Source organism: Nicotiana tabacum, chromosome 6 (genome assembly GCF_000715075.1).
Source record: "Nicotiana tabacum cultivar K326 chromosome 6, ASM71507v2, whole genome shotgun sequence".
Classification (NCBI taxonomy): domain Eukaryota; kingdom Viridiplantae; phylum Streptophyta; class Magnoliopsida; order Solanales; family Solanaceae; genus Nicotiana; species Nicotiana tabacum.
Window position 1 is genome coordinate 130925944 of NC_134085.1, and position 13121 is coordinate 130939064.

The following is a 13121-nucleotide window of genomic DNA, read 5'->3' on the forward strand; positions in this document are numbered from 1 at the left end:
TGCCTTTCCGAATTTAAAAGGGTGATATATGGGAAGAACACAAACACTCATCAAGCGTTGCTATAGTATTGATTACGCACGAGTGGAATATGATGTTGAGCATGATTTATTCAACAATAAATAGCATGTTGTCAAGTATTTGCACGTTAAAAAAATGATAAATGTAATATTTAAATAATTGAAAGACAGTTACGGAAAAGGAAAACAAAGAGACAAGTCAGTTCCAGGAAAATAAAGAAATCATAAATACTTGAAAATAAGCAGTTAAATTCAAATAAGGGGGAGGGTGCACGGGATAAAGCATGCTTAGACTAATTCACAAAAATAAGTTCGTTATAGTAAGAGCCTAAAATATCCCCAGCAGAGTCGCCATGCTGTCACGCCCCATTTTTCCTTCTCAAAGTCCTGGTTTCGACATTCATGGGGGAACAACTCATTTTCTTTTGGGAATTGGGTATTTGAAGAGTCGCCACCTAACGGATTAAGGTGCGTTAGGGCACCTAGAGCGATTAACTCATGTAACTAGTTTGTATTACCAGAGATCTCAAAATAACCTTGAGGGGAAGGTGTTAGGCACCCCTCACGGTCTACAATGGTGGTGAGTCCCGGCCGAACTTAAACTATGTGAATTAGTCATTTTAACAAGTAAGCACGTATTTGCAAAATAAAGTAGTTTTCACAGTCTAAATACATATATGATCAAGGAAATTCAGATAATGAAAGTAAAAGAGGTTTGGACAGCTTAAACACACATATATGTAAAGAAAAAGGAAGTTTATATAATTTAAACACATATAGGAATGGGGGAAAGGGAAGTCCTAAGTCGATTAGCCTACATGATCAATTTGTGCAATGCCCGGTAATCCTCCTCAACTAGAGGGGCTACACGTGACATTAGCGCGCAAGTCATCATATCCTTTTACTACCCATTACCCTCCCCTTAATGGTTATATAAGCGAGTTTGAGTAACGACCCCTAAGCGTGCTGCTACCCGTCCTTCCTTGGGGTCCTAGAGGAGCTTAGGACCTCTAAATCTGGGCAGTTCTAGACAAACCTAATGTATTTTAAAGGCAAAAATCTAGGCGACAAACAAATAACATGTAGGACAAGCAAATAGGGAAAAAGCTATTAAAAGGCTCATGTTTACCTCTGCATGTATGTAGGCAAATAAACAACACGTCTAAAATACAGATTCAGGTAATTTTTAGAAAGAATCCTAAAACAGGATATCTAAGTGAACATTAAGACACAAATCTTGCAGCGAGATTTCAAAACATAATGGTAGGGTCCAAATTAGTTTGCCTACTGATCTTAAACCTGTAAGGCTTAAGCAGTTTATACACAATTAAAACGCAGTTTCCAGTTTTATATAAGGACATTAATCACCTAAGGCTTGCCTAGGCGTGGGGACTCGTAATCAAAATTACAGGAACTATTTGAATAGTTGAGATTATTCAACCTATGAGCATGCTGATCTAGATGATACAAGTTATAACAGGTGTTTTATTTGTATTTTAAGACATGATGCCTATGTGTGAGGTTGTTTAAACTTTTTGTAGATAGTGATCGAAATAAACAAGACTCAACAGATGCAAACAGAGTTCCTAGCAACATGGTATCTAATGCATACAAGAGATGACTATTTTATTAGGGCAGGATTATAAACCTAATAGCAGTATCTCTAAATGAAAGTACTTATGCAAAATCAAAGCTGGAATAGCGACATATGACATGTAGTATGTTGAAGCAATAAGTGTGAATACCCTAACAATAGGTTATCTAATGCACAAGTTCAACATGGTTTAAATGCAAATAGACATTGCAATCCTAGAACATGGCTTCTAATAAAGATTTGCAGAATATAAAGCCTATAGCATATTTTCTATCCAGTTTTACCCACAGTACCATACAACTACCCTCAGGTTTTACTGGTTACCCCAATATCTATTTACAAATATTATTACAGACCAAGATTGAATAAATTACATAAATACTATATAGATTAAACTATAGGGAGCCTAATGCATGCCCAAAGAAAACATGAGGTACCAGACCTTCAATAGTCTCAAATGCCCAAGATTTTATTGCCACATTTGTGTCCAGGTGTGTCAGAGTTCCCTAAGGACCTCAAGGATCCCGGGCAGTGCTCACACTCAGACTTTTCTCAAATAAAGACTGATTATGTATAGTGTGGAAGAGCCAGACCTGATATGCCATAGTTTAGATAGATCTTAAGGATATCTAAGCAGTACATATACCAGGGGGGCAGGACTTAATAACCTAAGAGTAAGTGAGAGTGTATAATTTTGAAAAGGTTTTGGTAAATAGTATAAAGAGGAATCTTAGGAGTGAAAGATTTTCTGAAAACTAGTTTGGTGGTAAAACAACTTGAGAAAAGTATGAAAACACTTTGAGATCAGAACACAAATCACAGAACAACCAGATTCAAAATCACTTGGCAAACAGATTCCACATAGGGAGAGAGGGGTTGGGGACATATAGAATACACCTTAGTGTATAGTGGAACACATAAGTAACCAGATGCACAGAATTCTCAAGAGTTTGTAGAATTGATAAGTTAGTTACAAGGTAGGTGATTGAGACATAGAGAAAGGATCACAATAAAGCCATATTGAAAACACATAAGCACTTGACATGATCAAGAACACAACTAGAGTTACCCTGGAGGGACTAGATAACTTAGCATGAGCAAAATAGAATAGGCAAGAACTTAAGTGAGCAGGCTAGGTAAATATTAACAAGTATTCATAGTTTAGACATGCTAATCACACACTGAACAAAACAAGATTTAGACATGCTAGACAAACGGTAGACAAGCAAGCATAATTTAAACATGCTAATCACATATTGAACAAGATAGTGTTAGGCATGCTAAGCAAGAGAGTGAACAGAAACAAGAATAGAAATTGATAAACTTAAGGCAGTAGTGAAATACATAGGGTTTAGATTTAAAAAATAATGAGGGACATACCAGCTAGGAAGAAAAACACAGAATGCAAAGAAAATGTTGAGCTATATCTAGCCTTGGCTTGCAGCCGGCTAGACTAATGAACACCACAAATAGTAGAAAAGAAGAAATAGCTTTTTAGAGTGTAAGAGTGTTTTGTGAACTAATGTTCGTCCAGAAGTGAGAATAGAGGAGAGTATATATAGTAGGTAGGAATTAAACAGAATAAGGTAAAAGATCAATTGTTCAGCAATTAGGAAAATTTACAGAATCAATCATGCATAAAATCAGTAAGGTCTCCCATAATCGAAGCGTAATCAACCAACGGTAAAGGGCAGGACAATATTTAAGAAAAGAAAAATCGGGTAAAAACTTAAGCATATAAGGGGCAATTAGGGGTAAATAATAGAGGTTTAATTAAGAAAAACATTTTGAGGGATCTATAAGTATCATAGTTAATTCCAATAAGATAAGCAAATAATCAAAAGGTGTAAAAATAGGAAAATAATCAAAATCAACACATAGGTCTTAATAGAGCAAATTAGTGAATCAAAATTCAAACAAATAATGCTGATTTAAGGGAGAATAATATAGGTTTCCATGAATAAACAAGTAGGCCAAGTATAAACACACAGAATCAGTCGAGAATCGAATCATAAACCCTAATAGAGACACACTAGGGTAAAAATCACAAGATATCGAATTAAGCTAAAGAAAAATCACAGGAATCAAAGCATAGAATGAAAACAGTGCACAAGTAATACGGTCAAACTCAGAATCAAAGCAAAAAATGTCAAAAATGGGGTTTTAGCATAAATTAGTTAGGTTTGAAGCAAACTCAACATAATCGGTCAAAAGCAAATAAGAATAGAGGATCCAACATCCAAAGTCAGAAAATGTTTTAGAGAAAAGGATTTTCAGGAGACCCTAGTTCAAGAAAATGGAAAGCCACTCGTAAAACCAGAAGATTTTCATAAGAAACAAGTGAAATAAGTTCAATACATCTCAGATCTGTAACAGATCTGAGAAGTTCAAAGAACCAAATTAGGGTTTTAAGAAATAATATAGAGATGAAGATATAGGCTTAGAACTCCATAGGTTCAAGATGAAAATAAGAAGTTCTTACTCGAAATCGAACCAGAATGGCCTGAAACAGGCGAGAAAGAACCAAAGGCGTAAGCGGACTAACCCTGGTCCCTCGAGGACCTTAGAGACGGAAGTACCCAGCATAGGTGAGACCATTAGAGGCCTGAGGTGGTGAGAAACCACCATAGATGACAGAGGATGAGTGACGGTGAGGGCGAGTTACGGTTAAGATTAGAGAGCATTTGAGAGGAGGAAAGGTGAGTGACGGTGGGTGAAAGGAGAGAAATGAGAGGTTTGGGGGGGGGGTCATTAGGGTTTAATGATCAATGGCCGGGATTCAACAAGAATTGGGTCGGGTAGGTAAGGGGTTTGGGCCTAGGGTCTTTTGGGCTGACTTATAAAGGTATTTGCGCTGGTAGATTTTAGGTTAAAATTGAAATAAAAGATGCTATTTATTAAATACCCCAAACAATTGATTAAAAATAATTTGTAAAATAACTACTAATTATAAAAATGAATTTCATGCATAGAAATATTTTTAAAATAGTTATTTAGTATTTAAAAACACAAAGGGCTAATTTCTGGCAAAATAATACAAAAATGTACGCATGAGCTATAATTGCAAAGTTATTGCAATTATAGTCAAAAGGTGCCAATTTGGTTATTTATGAAATAGTTTGGAATCAATAGGACCATAATAGTAATATTAAATCAAGACATGTTCTAAATTCATTTGTAATGCAATTTTACAATTAATTATTAAAGGCAAAATACTAAGTAAATTAATTTAACAAATGTAGAAATTGTGGAAAAATATCAACTGATGCTAATGCATGATTTTGAAGATATATATGCATTTTAAAACTATTATAGGGAAAATTGGGTATCAACACTTGTCGATGGTTAGTCCAATGTGTTGGACTTAGAATACAAACCCCTTAGGTTTTTATGCTCAATGAATGATTGATAACAGTTCGATCCTCGAGCCATTATTTCGACCCGGGGCTATCGACCCTCAAGTATTTAACATATTGGCCCTCAGGCTCTTTAGATCGGCCCTTAGGCTCTTTAAGCTGGCCCTTAGGCTCTTACGTATTGGCCCTTAGGCTCTTTAGGCTGGCCCTTAGGCTCTTACGCTTTTTTAGGTTGGCCCTTAGGCTCTTTTTTAGATTGGGTCGATGCGACCTCTAATATAGCTATAGTTTTCCCTCATTTTGGCTAAAGACTTTTGAAGTTTTGATTATGCCTTGGCACGTTTTATGTTTGTCTTACTCTTTGATGGCTCAAACGAGAACCTCGATTATGAGTCTGTATGTGATGATGGCCGAGTACCTCGGGAGGTTCACTCGAAGGCTAAGTTTTCGAAGCCTTTTCATCGAAGGCTCATTGTTTTCAAAGCCTTTTTATCGTTCAGAGCTGATATTATCGAAGGTATTTTGCTTATGCCGAGGGTAGCCTAATTAGCCGGTTCTTTTCGAAGTATTTGAAGGCCTTTTAGTTTTATGGTGGCGGTCGGATGTTTCCGAGCCACATTAATTCAGCCGGAGTCTTATGATATGACCGTAGTCTTTATGTTCAGCCGTAGCCGTTAGTCCCCTGGAGAGATGACCTCGGCGTCTATATCGAGGGTATGCCTTTTTAGGGGTCTTACAAGTTTGATATATAGCCTTGGCCTTAATATCGGGGTTATGCATTTTTAAGGTCTTATAAGTTTTGGCATGCCTTGTTGTGGTCTTACAAATTTGATGTTGCCTCATTGAGGGCTTACGAGCCCGAAGTTGCCTGATCGAGGTTTTACGAATTCGAGTTTTCGATGGCTCGATGAGCTGATTGTCAATGACAGTCCCCGAGTATTCGAGAGTTTTTAGCCCTTGAGCCGTCTTATGAGAAAGTAGCAAACTTCTTCGAGGCACAAAGTTTATTGATAAGAAAAGAGGCTTCCTCAATTACTTGATATACGTGTACATGTTTTTTGCTTTTGGAGGTTCAGTTATTCTACATGGACACGGTTCATTTGACCATTTGGCCCAATACAACATTCTCCTATCAAGGTCCTCCTAGGCATAGTTCGATTTATTTGAAGATGTGATCTCCTGGGGTGATGCCCCCCCAGTATTTGAGGTTGATTGAAGAGAAGCCTTGAATACTTGATCAGTTCTCCTTAGGTAGCATATGGATTTTGCCTTGTTAAAAACCTTGCCGGTAAAACCCGTTTTGGGATAAAACCCGATCTAAGGGAAAAAGAGCACAACACATGTTTTAAAGCCCAAGATCTTCGAGCTGGAGGGTGCTTCGATTCATCTCAATCGAACACCTGTAACAAGTTAGTATAAAATATAAATGAAAAGGGAGAGGGTTGTACCTTAGCAATGATAGTGTTTGAGCCTCGATATGTTTCAATTGCTTGCTCCGAGGATGCGGCACGGTCCTTTATTCACTCATTCGGGTGCAACCGAGAAAGTAGGTTATGGTTGCTAGTTGGTTGTTTGCTTGTCTTTTGGCTTCTTCGATGTAGAGGGCATCAATGCTGGTACCACATCGTGCATCACAAACATCTCTTTTGCTGCATGCTGCTCCCATACATTGCTTTTACTCCGTCATTGGTTGGAAACTACATCATTTGATGAAGGGTTGAAGGCACTGCCCTTATATTGTGTATCCACGGCCTTCCGAGTAAGGCATTGTATCTCATGTTACCTTTGATGACATGAAACTTGGTATATTGGATTGTACCGGCCATGTTGATGGGGAGGATGACCTCCCCTTTCGTTGTCTCCCTCGCCATGTTGAATCCATTGAGGACTTCGAGAGGCAGGTATGATCTAGTCGAGCAGTACGAGCTGCTCCACCACCCTTAGCCTGATTATGTTGGCCGAGCTACCTGGATCTAGGAGTACATGTTTAATTTGAAACTTATTCAAAAGAAAAGAAATTACCAATGCATCATTATGAGGCTAAGACAAGGTCTTGATGTCCTCTTCGCTGAATGTGAGAGCATCCTCTAGTATGTAATTCCGAGTTCGGTTTTCCCTGGTGATGGATATTTTCGTTCGCTTGACAACGAGTCCCTGTGGGGTGTCAAACCCTCTAATGATCATGTGGATGACGTGCTGTGGTTTTTCTGGTTCGTTCTTCCTGTTTGCTTCCCTTTCCCGAAATTGGTTTTTAGCTCGGTCACTGAGGAGCTCTTGAAGGTGCCCTTCACTGATCAGTCGGGCTACCTCTTCTCGAAGCTGTCTACAATCCTCGATCCTATAACCATGAGTGACGTGGTATTTGCGCATCAAGTTAGGGTTCCTCTGTGAGGTATCTGACAGTATGGGTTTTGGCCACCTGGTATCTTTGATTTTACCTATAGCCGATACGATGTCCGAGACATCAACGTTGAAGTTGTACTCAGATAACCGGGTGCCTCTACTGGTCCAGTGTGCCTATCGAATCCGGCTTTACTCACGAGTCCCCGGGAACTTAGACCTCGGTCCGTCCTTCGATCACCTCGAGGTGTATTACACCTCGGGGTGTTTCTTTGATCTTCTATATTCGGCTGGTATCTTTCCTTGTTTGATCTCGACTCTCTTTCTGTAAATCTTTGTTCTTTTGCTAGGAGCCTGCTTGGATATGCTGAGCCAGAGGGGGCTCCCAATTGATCGTCCTCGACCCTGATCTACGATTAATATCTGTTGTGTACATCTGCCCACGTCACGGCGGGGTACTCAACCAAGTTATGCTTTAGCTACTTCGAAGCTATCGGCCTTTGCTCGTTCAAGCCCTGAGTGAAGGCCTGCACTGCCCAGTCATCGGAGACCAGTGGTAATTCCATTCGCTCCATCTGGAAGCGAAATACAAATTCCCCCAGCATCTCGTTCTCCCTTTGTTTGATCTTGAAGACGTCGGACTTCCTTGTAGCAACCTTGATGGCACCAGCATGTGCCTTCACAAGAGAATCTGCCAACATGGCAAACGAATCCATCGAGTTTGGTGGTAGGTTGTGATACCACATCATGGCACCCTTTGACAGTGTTTCTCCAATTTTTTTCAGCAAGACGGATTCAATCTCGTCATCTTTTAAATCATTCCCTTTTACAGCACAAGTATAAGCAGTAATGTGCTCATTGGGGTTCGTGGTCCCATTATACTTCGGGACATCGGGCATTCTGAATTTCTTCGGGATGGGCTTCGGAGCCGCACTTGATGGGAATGGTTTCTGCACGAACTTCTTTGAATCTACACCCTTCAGAATCGGGGGTGCGCCCAAGATTTGATCGACTCTCGAGTTATAAGTTTCCACCTTTTTATCGTTAGCCTCTATCTTCTTTTCTCCTGACTCGATTCTTTTAGTCAATTCCTCGAGCATTTTCATGATTGGGGGGTCAGTCCCCGAGCCGCTTTCATTGGGTCTTTCTAGCACTGGTTCGTGCTGCATGTTTACTGGTTCGGCCATGTCAAGGGTTCTTTTCTGACTTTAAAGTTGGGCGATGGCGACTTGCTGAGCTTGCAGCATTTTGAATATCACTTGGAGACTGACTCTTCCTTCTTCCATTCCTCGTGGTTCTTGGCCTCCAGCCTGAGCTTCCCTACGTCCATTCCTTACGGGGTCTGCGCCTGCTTCCGTGTTTAGAGCGTTGTGGGAGCTGATATCAACTGGCTCCACGTTTGGCACTCCCTCAGGGTTTACAGGTGGTACACCAAGCCCTATGCCGTTGTTTTCTCCAAGTCCTTCACTGTCATGAAGGGGTGCATTTTGTATGCTATACATGATTAAGCCTGAAATCAAAGAATCTTTGACAAGAAAAAGTGTGAAGAATAACGCGTGTTATCAGAAAACTAGCACCAAAACAATCACTATTATTTTTAGCCCCACGGTGGGCGCCAAGCTGTTTACCTTGAAAATGGTATTAACAATTATATTTGATTTATGGTTCTAAAAATATATGATTTATCTTAATACTAGTTGTTATGTGAATAATGCTAAGTGTAGATGAACAAAAAATGATAAGCAAACCATTATAGTCATAAGACTGAGGGCCTCGAGCTCACCGATATGGGACCTCCAGGGCAGCCTTTAACGATTCATGACGAGCAATAAATGAACAACAAATGAAGAACAACCAATAAACACAATAAATGAGGAGCAATAAATCTGTAGAATAATTGTTGAGCTCGTTTAGGCAAGAAAAGCGGAGAATGTTCTATTGTATTCAATAATCATGTGTGTTACAAAGTGAAAAAAAGTGCCCCTCTAAGAATGTTTGGTCCCCTTTATATAGGATGGGTGAATCCCAACACAGTACAAGTCTAATCATGATAGAGAAATGTTGATGGTATAGTTGTGTAACAGACTTGTACAGGTTTGTACTATTTCTCGCAGACTTTGTCAGCTTTAATCACGTGTACTCGGGAGCTTTCCCCCCTTTCCATGGTGATCATCGATTGTACTGCTCCGAGGTTGACCATAGTGAACCTTCGATGCGCTCCCTCGAGGGGTGCATCTTGTGTTCACACTCTGCATCCTGCTTCGAGCTTTTCGGGGTTGGGCGTGGAGTGACACAGTAGCCCCAAAATCGAACTCCTCAATTTTGACCGTACACAAATAGAAAAAAAAATATTAGATCAGAACCACACCTACAAATTTTACTCAAAGAAAAATACACATCATACATGGACCTTTCAGTAAAAATCATATGGGAACTCAGCCTGCGCACAAATACAGTCATCGTGAGTAGAGGTACCATCCAATAAAAAGCAAAATCTATAGTTACAAAACTATAGAAAAGTCACCAAAAAAATACCTACTTTACGCATAAGAGAGAGGTAGACACAGTAAAATGGTGGGATAGTTGCTTTGCTGTTAATTTACTGGAGTTCATTACTCGGATGATCACTTAACTTTCCGAAATTATCTATCAAAGTCATTCTTCTTTCGTTTGTAATAGCAAAGTTACTTAATTATGCTTATAGCACTAAAAAGGTCACTCAACCAGATTTATCAAACTTTTGATCATCAAATACCTATTTTACTCTCTAAATTATCAACTTTTATCTTCTGTTTTTTAATATTATGAGTTTTTCTCTTTTTAATCAACATTATTTACTTACCTATAGAACAAAAATATATTATTTAAAAATAAAAAAAATATTTTTCTAGCATTATAATATTGAAATAATAATATAATTGAGCATAATATTCAAGAATATGTAATGTATATTACAAAAATACTTTTATTTTAAATAATTATTTTCTATAGTACGTACATAGAATATATATTTTAAAACTTTTATTTTCTTTCATTCTTAATTTTATAATTAATTTTTTGAGTTTCTTTTGTTAATATCAAAATTATTATTACGAACAAATTGTTATAATTAACTTTTTACAATGCTCAATATTTTATTAGTACGACATTATATATACTTAAATACTATTTTATTTTTTAATTTAAAAATAAAATTTATTTATTCTAAGATAAGTCCATAATATAAATTAAAAAGAGAAAAAAATATTAGATTAAAAAGCTAAAAAATAAAAAGAAGATAAAAGTTAATAATTTAGAGGGTAAATAGGTATTTGGCGATCAAAAATTTGAGAATCTAGTTGAGTAACCTTCTGAATACTATTAGCATAGTTAAGTGACTTTGTTGTTACAAACGAAAGAAAGATGACTTTAGTAGATAATTTCGGATAGTTGAGTGACCATGTGAGTAATGAACTCTAATTTACTGTGCAGTATTTTTAATTGAGAAATATATATTCTTAGTCTCTCCAAAAATAATATATATATTATGTATTTTTGGCTAGCAAATATAATTAGTTTAGGTCGACCGACTAATTTTATATTTTGCCCTTTTTAATTTACACCAAAAGCACAAAAAGTTGTACAAAAAAACATAGAGAGATATGCACTCAATTTATAATCTTTACTACATGATCATTCATCTTATTGAGCCATGAAGAATTAAATCACATGCTTTGCTTCATCATCATTAACTGGCAACATGTAATTTGGTAGATAGAACTTTGTGACTAATATTGAATAACTTATATTAGCGGAGAAACACAAACAAGACTGAAAGGGATGGATGTCTAAAGCAACGAAGCCGAAGAAGTGATTAACTCGCTTTTAAAAAACAAAGCACCAGGAAATTTCAAAACAAACTGAAATAGTCTATCGAATTGCCTCAAACCAAAAAACAAAATAATAAACCACCACATTTGATAACTACTAACCAGAAAGTTTCAACAAATAAGAACGTTTTTTTTTTTTTGCGGCTACGTAAATATAAGTGAACTTAAAAGTCAATTTTACAAGACAAGATATTACCGAGGATTTTTAACCGGCAAAATAGATGGCCCGAACAATACCAGCAATTGAATCAGATCAAATACACAAACGAGCAAAAGTGAGGAAAGAAGATTTCCTTTTTTTTTTTTTTTTGGTGGAATGAAATTTTTTATTCATCACCAGAACAAGTACAATGGGGAAATACAAAACAACTCTAGCACCCTGCTATATATGAAATTCCCGTACTTACTCAGCTAAGCACAAGTATGTCTATTTGTGTCATATTTTGTGCAAGTAGTATTTATTTCTATCCCCTATCTAGCTATATACTTCCTCTATCCATCTTCTATCCTTATCCCGCTTTCGTTTGTTGATTATCTCTATCACACGAACTTTGCATTCCTTTTTGATTTGATCACATAACCGGCTTGATCTAGGCGATGAACTTTGCCATACGGTTTCGTTTCTCCCCTTCCATATGTGGTAGTTCAATGCTGCCAATACAGCAAAGGAGAACTCCCTTCTTAGTTTACTTCCCATTTCTTGCCTACTCTTTTCCATAAATGTTGTCCTTCATAGTTTGTGATTTTTATCTTTAACCACTGAAGAACTTCAGAATACGCAGTTTAGAAAATTGGCACTCATAGAACAAGTGTTCAATTGATTCTGGGGCATTTCCACATAATACACATAAGCCATCTGAACTGATTTCTCTGTGAGCTAGCATGTCCTTTGTGAGCAGCTTCCTTTGCATAATCAGCCAGCAAATGAAGCTATGTTTTGGAATATTTTGCTTATTCCAAACCCATCTTCCCCAATGGCATTTGTCCAGATTTCCTTTCAACCATGAGTAACCTTTCATGATTGTATATTTACCTGTTTGCGATTGCCATCCTCCCTGATTATATCCCCCTGCAAGCTTGTTTCTCATATGACAAATTTTCTTCCAATACCAGCTACTATCTTGTGGTACACTGAAGATTTCCTTTTGAGGTTGGTAGTTTAAGAGAAGAAAAATGATGACTTTTTCATAGAGGATTAACTAAGAGCCCGAACCTGAAGCATGGGGAAGATGAACAGCGAGAAAAAAGTGCCATTCGCGGATAGACAATGGAACTAATTAACCAGCAAAGCTTTGAGAGCAATGATACTGGATGACTAAAGACGTGACTATTGGAATTGTTTTTTGTTTTTGTGCGACAAGTTTTTGTTTTTTTAATAAATAGTAGCACAGTTCGGTATTTAACAAGGGTATTTAGGTATTATACTTTTAAGAAAGACGATGAAGCAAGTTGTAGGTTATGGATTAATACCTTACATATTCTCGTATTTCCTATATCTCTTATATTGCTGTTACTTTGTTTTTATGGTATTTATGTTATGTTATGGATTTTATGGTATTTTATGATGTTTTGTTATGAGTCTATTGATAGTACTAATATAGTATCTCTTGTTGCCTCTTTGAGCCGAGGGTCTCCTGGAAACAACCTCTCTGTCCCTCGGGGTAGAGGTAAGGTCTGCGTACATATTACCCTCCCCAGACCCCACTTATGGGTTTACACTGAGTTATTGTTGTTGTTGTTGATGAAGCAAGTTTTGATTTTAACATGTCGTAAGATGTACCATGTATATGATTTAGTATAGTTAAAGTTTACATTTAATATGTAGAATTTTTTTTAATGAAGGGCAAAATGATCAGTCAGATTTGAGGGGCATTTTGGTAATTCAATTTTAGGCTTAGGAGCTTCCCACTTTTAATATAGTATTAGTTTCTCAGCACGTGTATT